Genomic DNA, 13,235 nt, shown 5'->3' on the forward strand with positions numbered 1-13,235 from the left:
GGGAGGCTGAATAGAAACTGCTGGGAGTGGAGTCAAAACTGAGCAGGATGAGGACAACAGCAAGGAAGGAAACAGGAGGTCGAGGCAAACACTGGGGGGTGGAACAGAGGCAGGAAATCTCAGAGCGCAAGCTGCTGTGTTTCTGAACACTGCACAAAAACAAAAGAGGGCGGAGTTCCGTAAAGTTAGAAAACCTACCCCGCACCACTCTACCTTCTAAAAGTTCAGGAAAACTAATGAGGATGAGTGGTCTACAATTATGCAACAGCATGAATGACCTCACATACACAATGCCGAGTGAAAGAAGCCGGACAAAAATGGCCACAGACTGCATGATCCCATTTAAAGCACCAAGCAGGCAAGGCTAAACATGTTGTTCACAGTCAGGCTGGTGGTTACCCTTGGGGGGAGGGGTCATGACTGGAAGAGAATGCAAGGGCGGCTTCTAGGGTATTGGTCATGCTTTGTTTCTCGATCAAGGTGTTGGTTCCATGGATGTGTTCTGTTTGTGAAAACTCATTGAGGTGTGCGTTTTTGATATGCAGACTTTTTTGTGTATATTATATACCTCAAAAAAGTTAAAGAAATCTTATTAGACATTCCTGCTCTTCCCAAAGGCTCTGCTTGGCTGCCTGGCCAACAAGGGGTCCTCTCTCAGCTCTTAGCCTTGCTGTATCCCTCCTGCTCGTGAATATTTTCAGCTTCTGCTCCAAATAAGCGTCCTACCCTGTTTTGCATAGTCCCTGGAAGGTACAGTTTTTGTTGTTGTTGTTATTGTTGTTGTTGTTCTGTATGCTGCTCTTTCAGAGAACAATCCTACTTGGCCTTCTAGCCTTCAATAGCTCTTCCAGAAGTTCTTGTGAATAGCAAATAAAATGTTCTTGTTCCATTTTTTTTCACCTAAGAAAAGTACTTGCAAATATTTACAATTTTGGATTCACAAACTCTCTAGATTTGGATAGATTAGGAGAAGAAACTGTGTATTCTACTAACTTAACAGTTCAAACATATTTCTTTATCTTCTTCTCCTCTCTGTTTTGTTTTTTTTTTCTTTTCTTAAGATAATTAGATGCTAAGTAGTATGGGAGTATGGGAGTCTAGTGATCACACTTGTGACTTTGGGATTGTTATGTTGGTGTCTAGCTCTGCCTGTATCCTCTCAGTCCTCACCATTTTCAGTGCCTGCTATTGGTGTATAAATACCTCAACTCCCTGGCCTATATGTAAAGGTCTTTCCTTCTTTCTGTGTATATCACTCCTCCATGTGATAACTCTGAGGCCTGCATACCAGGTGGGCTTCCAGAGTTCCTCAGAGGGATTAAAGCTCAAGTGGCCCACAGTTTGTAATTCATTCACACACCCTTTATTAGCTGCCTCCTTTCCCTATCTCAGTTCCTCATTCCCCTGCAGGTTTCCTAGGGTCACCTCCCAATTCCATGTGAATCCTTGTCTCAGTGTCTGAATCTGGGGGGACCCAGACCTTTCCCATAAACATACACACATACCCACTGCACATGTATGCAAACATACACACAATAAACTGTATTAGTGTACAGCAGTACATGCTAAGGTGACCTTTGATGAGTCACACCCCTTGTGTAATCCCTTCCCCTTAACTGTAGATGGAAACTGCAACTTGCTTCTAGCCAACCGAATAGGGTGAATAGTGGTGGAATAGTCACTTCTGTGCTTATATTACATTAGAAGAGAGAGAATCTCCAGTTGGTTTTGAAGAAGCAGACCACCGTGTTTGAGCTGTCTGTGGGGGTCACATGGCAGAGAACTGGGGGTGTCCGCTGCGATCTGGGTCTTGCCTCTGGACAAGCAAGAAGACCCAGCTAAACTATGCAGAGACCCTTGACCCATGGAAATTCTGAGATAACATATGAGTATTGTTTTAAGACGCTAAGTTTGTGGTAAACTGTGAAACAATGGAAAACTGCTGCATTCTTTGTGGAAATTTCTGACCTGAGGCTGGGACCGCTCTCTCCCATTCCTTAGGACTTGCTGCCAGGGATCTGACTTCAAAGGCTTCCAGGTCCAACTTTGTTCTTTGATTTGTTATGTGAGAACAGCCAATACTGTCACCTTTTCTTGTTCCTCCTGAGTTGTTTTCACAGTAAGTGACATTTGGATGGCCCACCAATTCTCTGGTGAATACAGGCTTTTTCACTAATGCTTCTCTTTAAATTCCTTCTGGAGAACTTAATCCAGTAGAGCCTGGTCTTTCCAAGATCAGGACCAGGTCCAGAATCGCAGGACTCTGTTCCTTGGCTAATTTCAAAAGCCTGTTGGGTTGTAACGAGATATGTGAAGTTCTTTTCTTCTTCCTGTGTATGCAGCAACTTAACTAATGAATTAGGGCAATCCTCTAAAGTGCTATAAGTCTGAAGCTCTCTCCTCTGTTCTCTGAGAAGTTATGAAACATTTATCATTATCCTCAGCTCTCTATATTTTCAAATCCTGTTTTTCAGGCTTCCAAGAACTTCCCTCCAGCTACGGAGTGGAACCAACTTAACCTCCTCTTGTTCTTGCTTTCTGACATCTGCTTTATCTAGCATGCCAGTACTGCCTCTCGTCAACATTTAAATATTTCTTCCCTGAAGATGGGGTGCAAGGGGGCGTGATGGGGAAGATTCCTCCGGCATCTCGCGTTTCAGTCTGGCCGAACGGAGCGTTCCACTGACGGCTCCACGTGTCAGCCCTCGTCTCTGTGGGTGGCCCCAGCATGGGCAGCAGGCATGCTCTTGTAACCCAGGCTCTATTGTGTCCACTTGTGTCCCAAGAACAGGATCAGTCTTTTCAGAAATTTAGAGACAAAGGCAGAATCTTGAAAAAATAAAATCACTTTTAAGGCATTTCCCTGCTTTATCATCACACTGGAAATCAGAAAAATTAATATTCTAATAAAGCTGTATTTACTCTCTCTTCTCCTGTGAATAGCGTTGCAAGCTACTTTGGATTTGTTCTCCCATTAAAAATAATCTTCAAGCAGGATCCTTTCAATCTCACTCTCATCACAGTCCACTGCTGTTGCCCAAATCAGCAGTGATTCTGAGCATCCAGGCCACCTCTGTACCTGGGTGCTCCCCAGGAGCAGACTGCTCTCTCAAATGCTGGTCTTCCTCTATTGCTCTTGGTCTTTCTAGTGTTCTGATTATCAGAGAGGGGTCAGGCATGTTCAGTTGGTGTGTCTGTTCACTGCCACAGGAAAGGCACTTCCGATCCAGGTGCTACATGCCACCCCTGCTCTGGAACTGCATATGCAAATGATCCACCTCTTTCCTTGTGGCAACTTTGCTTACCATGAATCTTGGGAAATTTGATCAAGCATCAAAACTTTCTGTTAAATTTTTATAGAAAAAAAAAAGCATTACTCTTTAAAGGGCATAAGTCTGTAAACATCAAATATAATGTTAGCTGTAGATGTTCATTATCAAGTTGAGGAAACTTTCTTCGATTCCTTAGATACAGAGAGTTTTTATTATTACTAAATGTTGAATTATATTTTTTCTTTTCTTTTCTTTCTTTTTTTCTGGTTTGTTAATTTCATGAATTAAGTTGAATGGTTGAATGATTTTTCAAGTGCTGAGTCTCGAATCCTTGGAATAAACCTCACCTGGTCACACTAAAAAGAAAAAAAAAAGAAGAAGAAGACAAGGCCTGCCCAAGGCAATATACAGTTACAATACACTGAGAGTAGCCATTCAATTGCATTATTTCTTTAATGAGAAGATTTGCTACAGGAGTATAGAGACACATGTCACTGTGCTCCCAATTTAATACCTTCCTTGATGAACAATTTCATTACATCTACTCAATGATCCTAAAAAAAGTCTTTTTTGTCCTCCCATTTTACAGAAGTTAAGTGAGCTGTTCAAGGTCACACAGCTCTAATTGACATACCTGGGATTAGAACCCAAGTGTGCTTGACAACAAAGTAAATGCTTTGTTCTTGCCTTCTGGCATGAAGAGAACTCCTGGGTTGAGGTGGGACTATAAAGACTTGCTTTATGAAACTAAACACTGAGAAGTGCTTCTCAAGCTGAAACCACGCACCCCTCACGCTCTGTAAGAATAGTTTAGGGAGTTTGCTGGCTCTCTGAAAAAACTTCTAAAAGTGTCTTTTCATTTTGCTGATAAAATGGAGGAAAAAAGATAATTTTCTGTATAATACGTTTAATAACTTTCTGAGTAGTGCCTTGAGATTTTCACGCTGCATATGCATTCATGATAAAATTCACTGGTACCAAGTAGAACTACTTTCATTGTGAGTAAATGAGAGAGAGCACAGGCTGACTTCCTATGACACAGTGTGGAGTAGAGGCCAAGTGTGGCTGCACGGCTTTCAAAGAACAAAGGCCTTGTTGTAGTTTGGATGGAGAAAAGCAACGTGGTATTTGAGCCATAAAGTAATTGCTGAACTTCAAAAGAATCTGAACCATAGCAAAACGTACCAGCTCCTTTTATAAGCCTACTTGACTTGCAGCAAACTGACATTCTCTCTTAAACCAAATCAATGTGAATTTGAAGTTTATTAGCTATATGGTTTTCTTACTATTTAATAGGTCATTTTTTTTGGTTTTATAAAAACTAAGTATAAAGCATATATACTTATTTTAATGTTTGCATATATTAAATATAAGAAGATAATTTTCTTATAACTGGGGATCTACAAGTATTTTTCCTTGTTAAAAAATATATACATTATTCAAATTTGAAAGTAATATTTTTTTATAAAAGGATAATACCTTCATTGTTTTTGTATATATTGTTTAGCTGTTTCCTTTGTGATTACCATGGAAATTACATTTGACATTCTAACACTTTAATTTGAATTTGTATTAGCTTAACTTCAATAACATACACAAATTCTGCTCCTTTAACAGCTCCATCACCACCCTTTTAGACGTTGATGGCACAAAATCACATCTTTATATGTTGTGTGTCCCAAAACACAAACTAATACATTTTAGTGCATTAGTTGCTTAATTATGTTGAAATCAAAATGTGAAATTGCAAAGGTTATGGTAGTATAATTTTTTTATAACTTTTATAATTGCTGATGTGTTTATTTTTACTGAGAGCTTTATTTCTTCAAATGGCCTCAAGTTACTGTCCAGTGTCCTTTCATTTCAGCCTGCAGGACTTCTCTTAGCATTTCTTTCGGGACAGGTCTTGTGGTAACAAACCCTCTTAGCTTTTGTTTATTTGAGAATGTCTTAATTTCTTCCTTACTTTTGAAGGACCGTTTTGCTGGATCCAGGCTCCTTAACTAATAGATTTTTTTCCTTTTAGCATTTTGGATATGTCTGCCTATTGCCTTCCGGACTGATGAAAACACTGCTGATAATCTTACTAAGGATTTTTGTACGTGATGAGATGCTTCTCTCTTGAGAAGATGGTCCTAAAGTAAAATATCAGCTTTACTTGTTCCAGAATAGGAAAGAGCAGGATGAAAAACACAAATTCGAAATGAATTTCTATTTGTTTTGGTTTAAACTACTCAAGTTGGAAAATTATGAAATATTTAAAATCTTATAAGATGGATTTAACTACAATCTGTTTGTTTTCTGATTTACTGTTTATTTCCTTCAGCTACAAATATAAAAGTTCTTTTCTTCACTGTGTCAACTGTCTACTAGAATAACCTTCTATGGTTTGTGTTGACTTTATTATGTCCCTTATAATTTAAGAAAATTAAGTTTTGTCACTTAAGAAAGAACTAAGGCTGTTTATAATCATGTCACTCTCTCTCTTGCAATGTTTTGTTGTCATTTTGAAATGACCAGCCAAATATTGTAACTCAGGCACCATGACCTTTTCCCTATTTCAAGTGTTTGAATCTCCTGATAACTTAATCTCTGCCTTCCTCAAATCAAATTTTAAATTCAAAATAAACTTTTAAAATGATACTTTTTGAGATATCTTTTGCATCTTGAACAACTTTCCCCGCTTTCTCAGAGAGCCCCTGGTAAATCAAAAGGATTTGTTCTTTCACCTTATAAAAAGACAGCTGCTAGAAATAATTAGATTTCTTTCAGATATTACTATAGATGAGTTGCATAGGCAGGGTTGTCAAATCAGAAGAGGTGCTTAGCCTTCCCTAGGTTACATTTGTATGAGTAAAATGTTATTAGTGCAAGTATTTCAGAAATCATGTACTCTGTGGGCTAGAGATTTTTTCAGTGCCCTTGCTGTCCACGATCAATTGCTATTTATCAGTCCTGGTGCTGCTTTGCCTGAGATCAGACACTGGCATAGTTATTGTGAAGGAAAAGCCCAGCTGGGCTAACAAGCTAAGTCACAAATCTAAGTGTAACAAGTGTCAGATTACTGATCTGAGTTCTGCTGGGCGAACTCGTACATCTAAATTAATAAGTGTTGGTTTGCTGATTCCCTGTTCATGTTTTTGCTAGCCAGCTGGATTTTCAAAGAGACATATCTGGCCTTGAAATGTTGGTTTGCTGCCTCACTGCCTCTACTTTTGTGATAATGATGTTGCTAAAGCTATTGCGTGCCTATTGGCCAAATACCCCAAGCTTGTACTTAACCCTGTAAAACCTCATGTGCACGTCTTGGAGGTGCTCAGGGCTTAGGAGAAGAAGCCCCTCTGAGCCCGCCGGCATAATACATCTGAGTACTCCAACCCTCCGAGTGGTGCTTGTTTCTTGGCTGGCCTGTCATTTCCGTAACATTATGAGCTGTAATTTCAGTTATTGGAGATTGACATCAGTTCCCTACAGAGTTTATTAATATGCATATGCTTAGGACCTACTCTAGACTTGCTGAATCTTTTGCTTGATATCACTATGTTCTATACTAATATATCGCTTGGTATATTCTTACTATCTGCTTGGCATATTCACGTCAATAATATTTTATGTTATATCTGAAGTTTTTTCTCTGTAAGGCTGATGTTCACCCATTTTTTTTTTTACAAAAATTATTTTGATCTTTTGGGTGGATCAGACAAGGAAGTAGCATAAACTACTCATTCTCTTCAAGGAAAATTTGCAGCTGAGGATGGCTGAGGAAGAATTGAAATGACTCAGAGGAAAGACCAGCAGTGTTTTACACTGTCCTGTTCAAGCATCAGTCTCTCGTGGGCATTGTCCCTGATGCTGTCCCTACTTGGGTCCCATATTCTGCCTCAGGTGTCACTCTGATTTCTGCTTGCTGAAAAGAACTCAGCCAGACATGCCCACTTATGACATATCGATCCCTGTTTGTGACTGTCATTCGGGAAGCTATGCCAACCAGTTCTGCTGTCACTCCTGTCTGGACAACACGTGCAGCTCTCCTCCAGCAAAAGTGCTGCCAGGAGCAAACAGTGCTGTACCTTCAGTGCTGTGCTTTTCAGCTTGCTGATCAGCCTCTGCGGACCTGACTGGACTGTGTCCCTAAGGTTGCATCAGAGAAAGGGGCAGTAAATGTGTTTAATCTGCAGCATAGTGTTTGAAAGCATGGACTTTGGAGTCAAACACTCCTGTGTCTGAATACTGGCTCTACCACTTATTATCAAGGGCAGATTGCTTGTCACCTCAGAGACTGTTTCTGCAGCATGGTATGCTTTTGTTTTGAGGATTAAATGAACTGTATGTAAAGCAACACTATGTTTGGCATTTGGCATGTGTCCAATAATGGTGGGTTGTGTATAGGAAGTCACCTAAGGTAATCTTTCTCAGGAGGAGGCAAAGCCCAGGGTTTGCACACCCATCTTTTCTGAGAAATTCCCATAGGAAAACTTCACGGTTTAAATGACATCCTTAGGAATTTTTTTTAAAGCAACAATAGTTTTAAATTAAGTGTGACCAATCAGGTATTTATTATTTGCTATGTACTATGATACTGTCACCAAAGGCAAATTCATGTGCCTGCCACACCACAGAGGCCAAACAAACTGAAACACTGAAGTTTGGAGCAGAGAAAGGTTTATTGCAGGGCGGAGCAAGGAGGATGAGGTGGCTCATGCCTAAGAAAACCCCAAACTCTAAGAAGGGTTTCAGCAAAGCATATTTAAAGGCCAGGTAAGGGAGAAGGAGTTGCAGGGTACGTGATCAGCTCGTGCACAATCCTCTGATTGGCTGATGTGGAAGTAACAGGACAGTCAACACCATCAACCCCTAGGAGCCAGAAGGTCTGGGGGCAATGCATTCTTAATCGTCAAGTAGCTACTTTCTTCCCTTTGGTGGTGGCTTTAAGCATCTGAAAAACTCAGGAAATATACATGAGATACTAGTATGTGGGTGCTTCAGAGAGGAGCTGCAGCAGGGGATATGGGGGTGGGGTCTGACCCTGGAAGGCCCCCTAGGGTCCTGCTCGGTTACAACATAGTACTAGAACCTTAAAAAGGCTTGAAATCTAGATAATGTTCTACAATCCAGGCTGTTGTTTACAGATTTGTCCCAGATTTGTCCCAGCTTTGTCTTTGAAACTCTCTTTCCAGTTACCCTGATGGGGCCCTCAGGCTGTAGGGCAGGGCTTTAATGTTGGTCACAAACTTGCTTCCACTTTTAAGACCTGTATCTGTCTATACAATTTGTTTCTTCACCACAACAGAGCCTGGAACAACCCTTCTCAGGTAGGACACATATCTGATCCATTATCATTGCACGTGTTCTTGTATTTCATGTCCACTGATACTTCTGTAAAAGTTCCAAATGACTTTAGAGACTGACCCCTGAGTCAGGGAATCTACATGATCTGGATACAAATAGAACAACTGAATGTTGCAATGGAAGGGATTATTCATTCCAGGGTTGCCAAATGGCCCCTAAGGGCAAAAATCAATGAATGGCCACCTGGCCCAGACGGGCAAAGATCAATGGATCTGCTTTGTTTGGCTCACACATGGTTGAAAGAAATTGATTTGACTTTCAGTTTCCAAGGTCTAATTGCTTTACATAAGACCATGTCTCTTATTTATATCTAATTAGACCCTGTAAGTATTTGAGTTTAATCTAAGACCCTCATTTTATAGATAAAGAAACTGAGGTTAGGAAGAGACACATGCCCAAGATGACAAAGATTTAGAATGGTAATGAAACTGAAGGAGAGGCCATGTGCTTTAAACACTTCTAAAAGAGTCTTAGCTAAACCAGAGAAGATTCTTGGAAGAGGTGGGGGCCCCTGATCGGAAGCACGGGCAGACATTAGTCAGCAGATGAAGGGGTTCCAGGCTATTACCGACAGAGGTCCTGACATGTTTGAAGGGAGGGAGAGGGAATAATCCTACTGGTCTCTCACTTTTATGAGGGTCTCTGAAGTGTTAAAAGATAGAGTTCAGTGGCTTGGTATTTTGATGAAGAAGGTAGTTGTGGTTATAAAGAGAATGGGTGGAGGAGTGCAGAGGAGGGATGGAAAGTAAATAATTCTGACAAGGGATGAGGCTGAGGGAGGAGATCGAAGTGAGGAACATGTACATGATGGGTTTTTGTAAGGAAATAGAGTTAGATTTAAAATCTTTTCATTGACCAAAGGGTGAGATTTTGTGGAGGCTAACTCAGCTGAAGATACTTTCTGGCTGAATCTTTTCCTCCCTTTTTGGGAAAGCTTTTTCACAAATGTAAGTTAGTTTTATTGAGGTATAATTTACATATTACAAAATGCATCCTTTTTAAGTGTACGGTGTGATGGGGTGACAAATGTACACATTTGTGTAACCACCACAACAACTGGGATGTAGAACATTTCCATGGCCCCACAGCATCCATCCATCCCCTCATCTTCCTTTGCAGTCGGTCCCCTTTCCCAACATGCAGCTGCTGACAAGCACTGCTCTGTTTTCTGTCACTATCGTTTTTGTTTTTCCTACAGTTTCAGATAAGAGGATTCTTGCAGTACATGGTCTTGTGTTTGGCTTCTTCCATGGAGCATAATGATTTTGAGATTTGTCCATGTGGTGTGTATCAGTAGTTTATTTCTGTTTATCACTGAGCACTATTTTATTGTATGGATATGCCACAATTTGTTTATCTATGCGCCAGTAGATTGGTTTTTTCCCCCCAATTTTGTGCCATTATGAGTTAAATTATCACAAATAAAATTTCTGGTAAAAGTTGGTGTACAGTTCTTTTGTATGTTCTTCTCACTCTTAAGTAAATAGCCAGGAAAGGATCGTATGGAATGGTTAACTTTGTTAAAAAAAAAAAAACTGCCAAACTATTTTCCAAAGTGGCAGCACCATTTTGCATTCCCACAACAATATTTGACAGTTCTGGTTGCTGTGTGTCCTCACCAGCACTTGGTATTATCAGACTTTTTAATTTTAACCATTCTAGCAGGTGTGCAGTGATACCCCACTTGGTTTTGTTGTTGTGGTTTTGGATTTTTAAAAACAGCTTTCTTGAGACATAATTCACATAGCATACAACCCACCCATTTAAAGTGTGCATTTCAGTGGCTTAGGCAGATTACATTACTAATTTTGAAAATTTTTGGCAAAATATATGCAGCATAAAATTGGCCATTTTGAAATGTGCAATTCAATGGCATTATTGTCTTTACAGTGTTGTACACAAGGGGATTGCTGGGTCATTTGGTAATTCCATATTTAGCTTTTTGAGGAATTGCCAAAGTGTTTTCCACAGGAATTGCACGATTTTACATTCTAACCAGTAATGTGCAATTTTCCATATCCTCACCAACACTGTTCAGTGTTTTTTTAAATTATAGCCAATTTAGTAGATGTGCTGTAGCATCTTGTGTTTTGATTTGCATTTCCCTGATGATTAATGGTATTGAATATCTTCTCATGTGCTTACTGGCCATTTGTGTATCATGTTGGAGAAATGTCTTTTTGAGTCCTTTGTCCATTTTTCAGTTGGGTTGTTTGTCTTCTTGTTGCTGACCTGCAGGAGTTCTTTGTATATTCTGGATATTAAACCCTTAACAAATTTATGATTTGTAAATATTTTCTCACATTTTGTAAGGTTTTTTTTTTTCATTTTCTTGAAAATATTCTTCAATGCACAAATGTTCTTAATTCTGATGAAGTCTAATTAATCATTTTTCTTTTGTTCCTTGTGCTTTAGGTGTCATATCTAAGAATACATTGTCAAATCCAATGGACTTGGTCATAGGGATTTACCTCGTGTTTTCTTCTAAGAGTTTTGTGGCTTAGCTTTTATATTTAGGTCATTCATATGTTTTGAGTTGATTTTTGTTTGTGGTGTGAGGTAGAGATCCAATTTAATTCTTTTACTTGTGCAAATTCACTGGTTTCAACACCATCTATTGAAGATGCTATCTTTTCTCTATTGAATGCTCGTGGCACTCTTGTTAAAATTAGTTGGTGATAGGCGCATGGGTTTATCTCTGGACTGTCAATACTATTCCATTGATCTGTATGTCTGTCTCTATGCCAATATAATGCTGTTTTGATTACTGTAGCTCTGCAGAAGTTCTGAAATTGCAAAGTGTGAATCCTCCAACTTTGTTCTTCTTTTTCAAGATTGTTTTGGCTATTCAAGGCCCCTTCCACTTCCATATGAATTGGAGAATTTCCTTTTCTATTTCTGCAGAAAACTGTTGGAATTTTGACAGGAACTGCATTGAATCTATAGATTGCTTTGGGTAGTAGTTACATCTTAATATTAAATCTTTCCATCCATGAACATAAGATGCCTTTCCATTTATTTAGGTCTTTTTTACTTCTTTTAGCAATGATTTTTAGTTTTCAATGTACATATTCTTCACCTCCTTAGTTAAACATATTTCCAAGTATTTTATTCTTTTAAATGTTATTTCAAATAGAATTGCTTTCTTAATCTCCCTTTTGTATTTTCATTGTTGGTATATGAAAACAACTGACTTTTTCATGTTGATTTTGTACCCTGAAGCTTTTCTGAATTTGTTTTTAGCTCTGATAACTCCCTAATAACTTTCCATATATAGGACCATGAATGCAGATAGTTTTACTTCTTCCCTTCCAATTTGGACTCTCTATATTTCTTTTTCTTGTCTGTTTCCACTAGAACTTCCAGAACAATGTTGAATAGTGGTAGTGAAAGCAGGAATTCTTGTCTCACATCTGATTCGGGGGGAAAGTCTTTCACAATTGCGTATGCTGTTAGCTGTAGGTTTTTCAAAAATGCCTTTTATCTTTTATCCTTTTATCTTTCTAGTTCTAGTTCCTGAGATTTTTAAAATTATGAAATGGCAATGGACTTTGTCAAATGCTTTTTCTTCATCAATTGAGATCACCCTGTGGGTTTTTTCCTTCACTCTGTTAATGTGATATATTACATTGATTTTCTTATGTTGAATCCCACGTATGTTCCTGAGATAATCACATCTGGTTTTAATTCACAGTGCTAATGACTAGCAATGTTGAGTATCTATTTATGTGCTTTTGGCCATCTGTATATCTTCTTTGGTGAAGTGTCTGTTCACATCTTTTGCTCATTTAAAAAAACTGAGTGGCTTGTCTTGTTAAATTGCAAGTCCTTTCTCAGATTGCACAAATATTTTCTTCCATTCTGTGGCATGTCTTTTAGCTTTTAACAGTATTGTCTTGAGAACCAAAGTTTGAAAATTTGAAGTACAATTTATCATTTTTTTCTTTATGGTTTTTGTTATTTTGTCCTAAGACATCTAACCCAAGATCACAAAGATTTTTACCTACATTTAATCTTAAAATGAATGGCTTTTGGCTTAATCTTTATGCCCTCAGATTACTCTCCTCTGCCTTTATTCATGCAGTCACTACAGAGACTTCATAAGTCTGTTGGAAATATGTTTCGTGTTTTTAAATTAATGATTGGTATGCACTTCCTTCACTATCCTGTGTCTGTATCGTCGTCCCTCAGTGTCCATGGGGATTGGTTCCAGGATCCCCACAGATACCAAAATCTGTAGATGCTCAAGTCCCTTATATAAAATGGTGCAGTATTTGCATATAACCCATGCACACCTTCCTGTATACTTTAAACCATCTCTAGATTACTTATAATACTTAATATAATGCAAATCATATGTAAATAATTGTAAGTACAATGTAAATGCTATGTAAACAGTTGCTGCTGCCTGGCAAATTCAAATTTTGTGTTTTGCAACTTTCTGGCCTTTTTTTTTTTTTTTTTTTGAGTATTTTAAATCCGTGGTTGGTTGAATCCACAGATGGGGAACCCATGGATACTGAAGCCTATCTGTGTCGCCTCCTATGTGGTCATGCACAAGCCAGGCAGACACACACATGGACTTTTCTGGAATCCAGTGTTTCTCCTATGCTG

This window comes from Camelus bactrianus, chromosome 9, assembly GCF_048773025.1.
Source record: "Camelus bactrianus isolate YW-2024 breed Bactrian camel chromosome 9, ASM4877302v1, whole genome shotgun sequence".
Taxonomy (NCBI): domain Eukaryota; kingdom Metazoa; phylum Chordata; class Mammalia; order Artiodactyla; family Camelidae; genus Camelus; species Camelus bactrianus.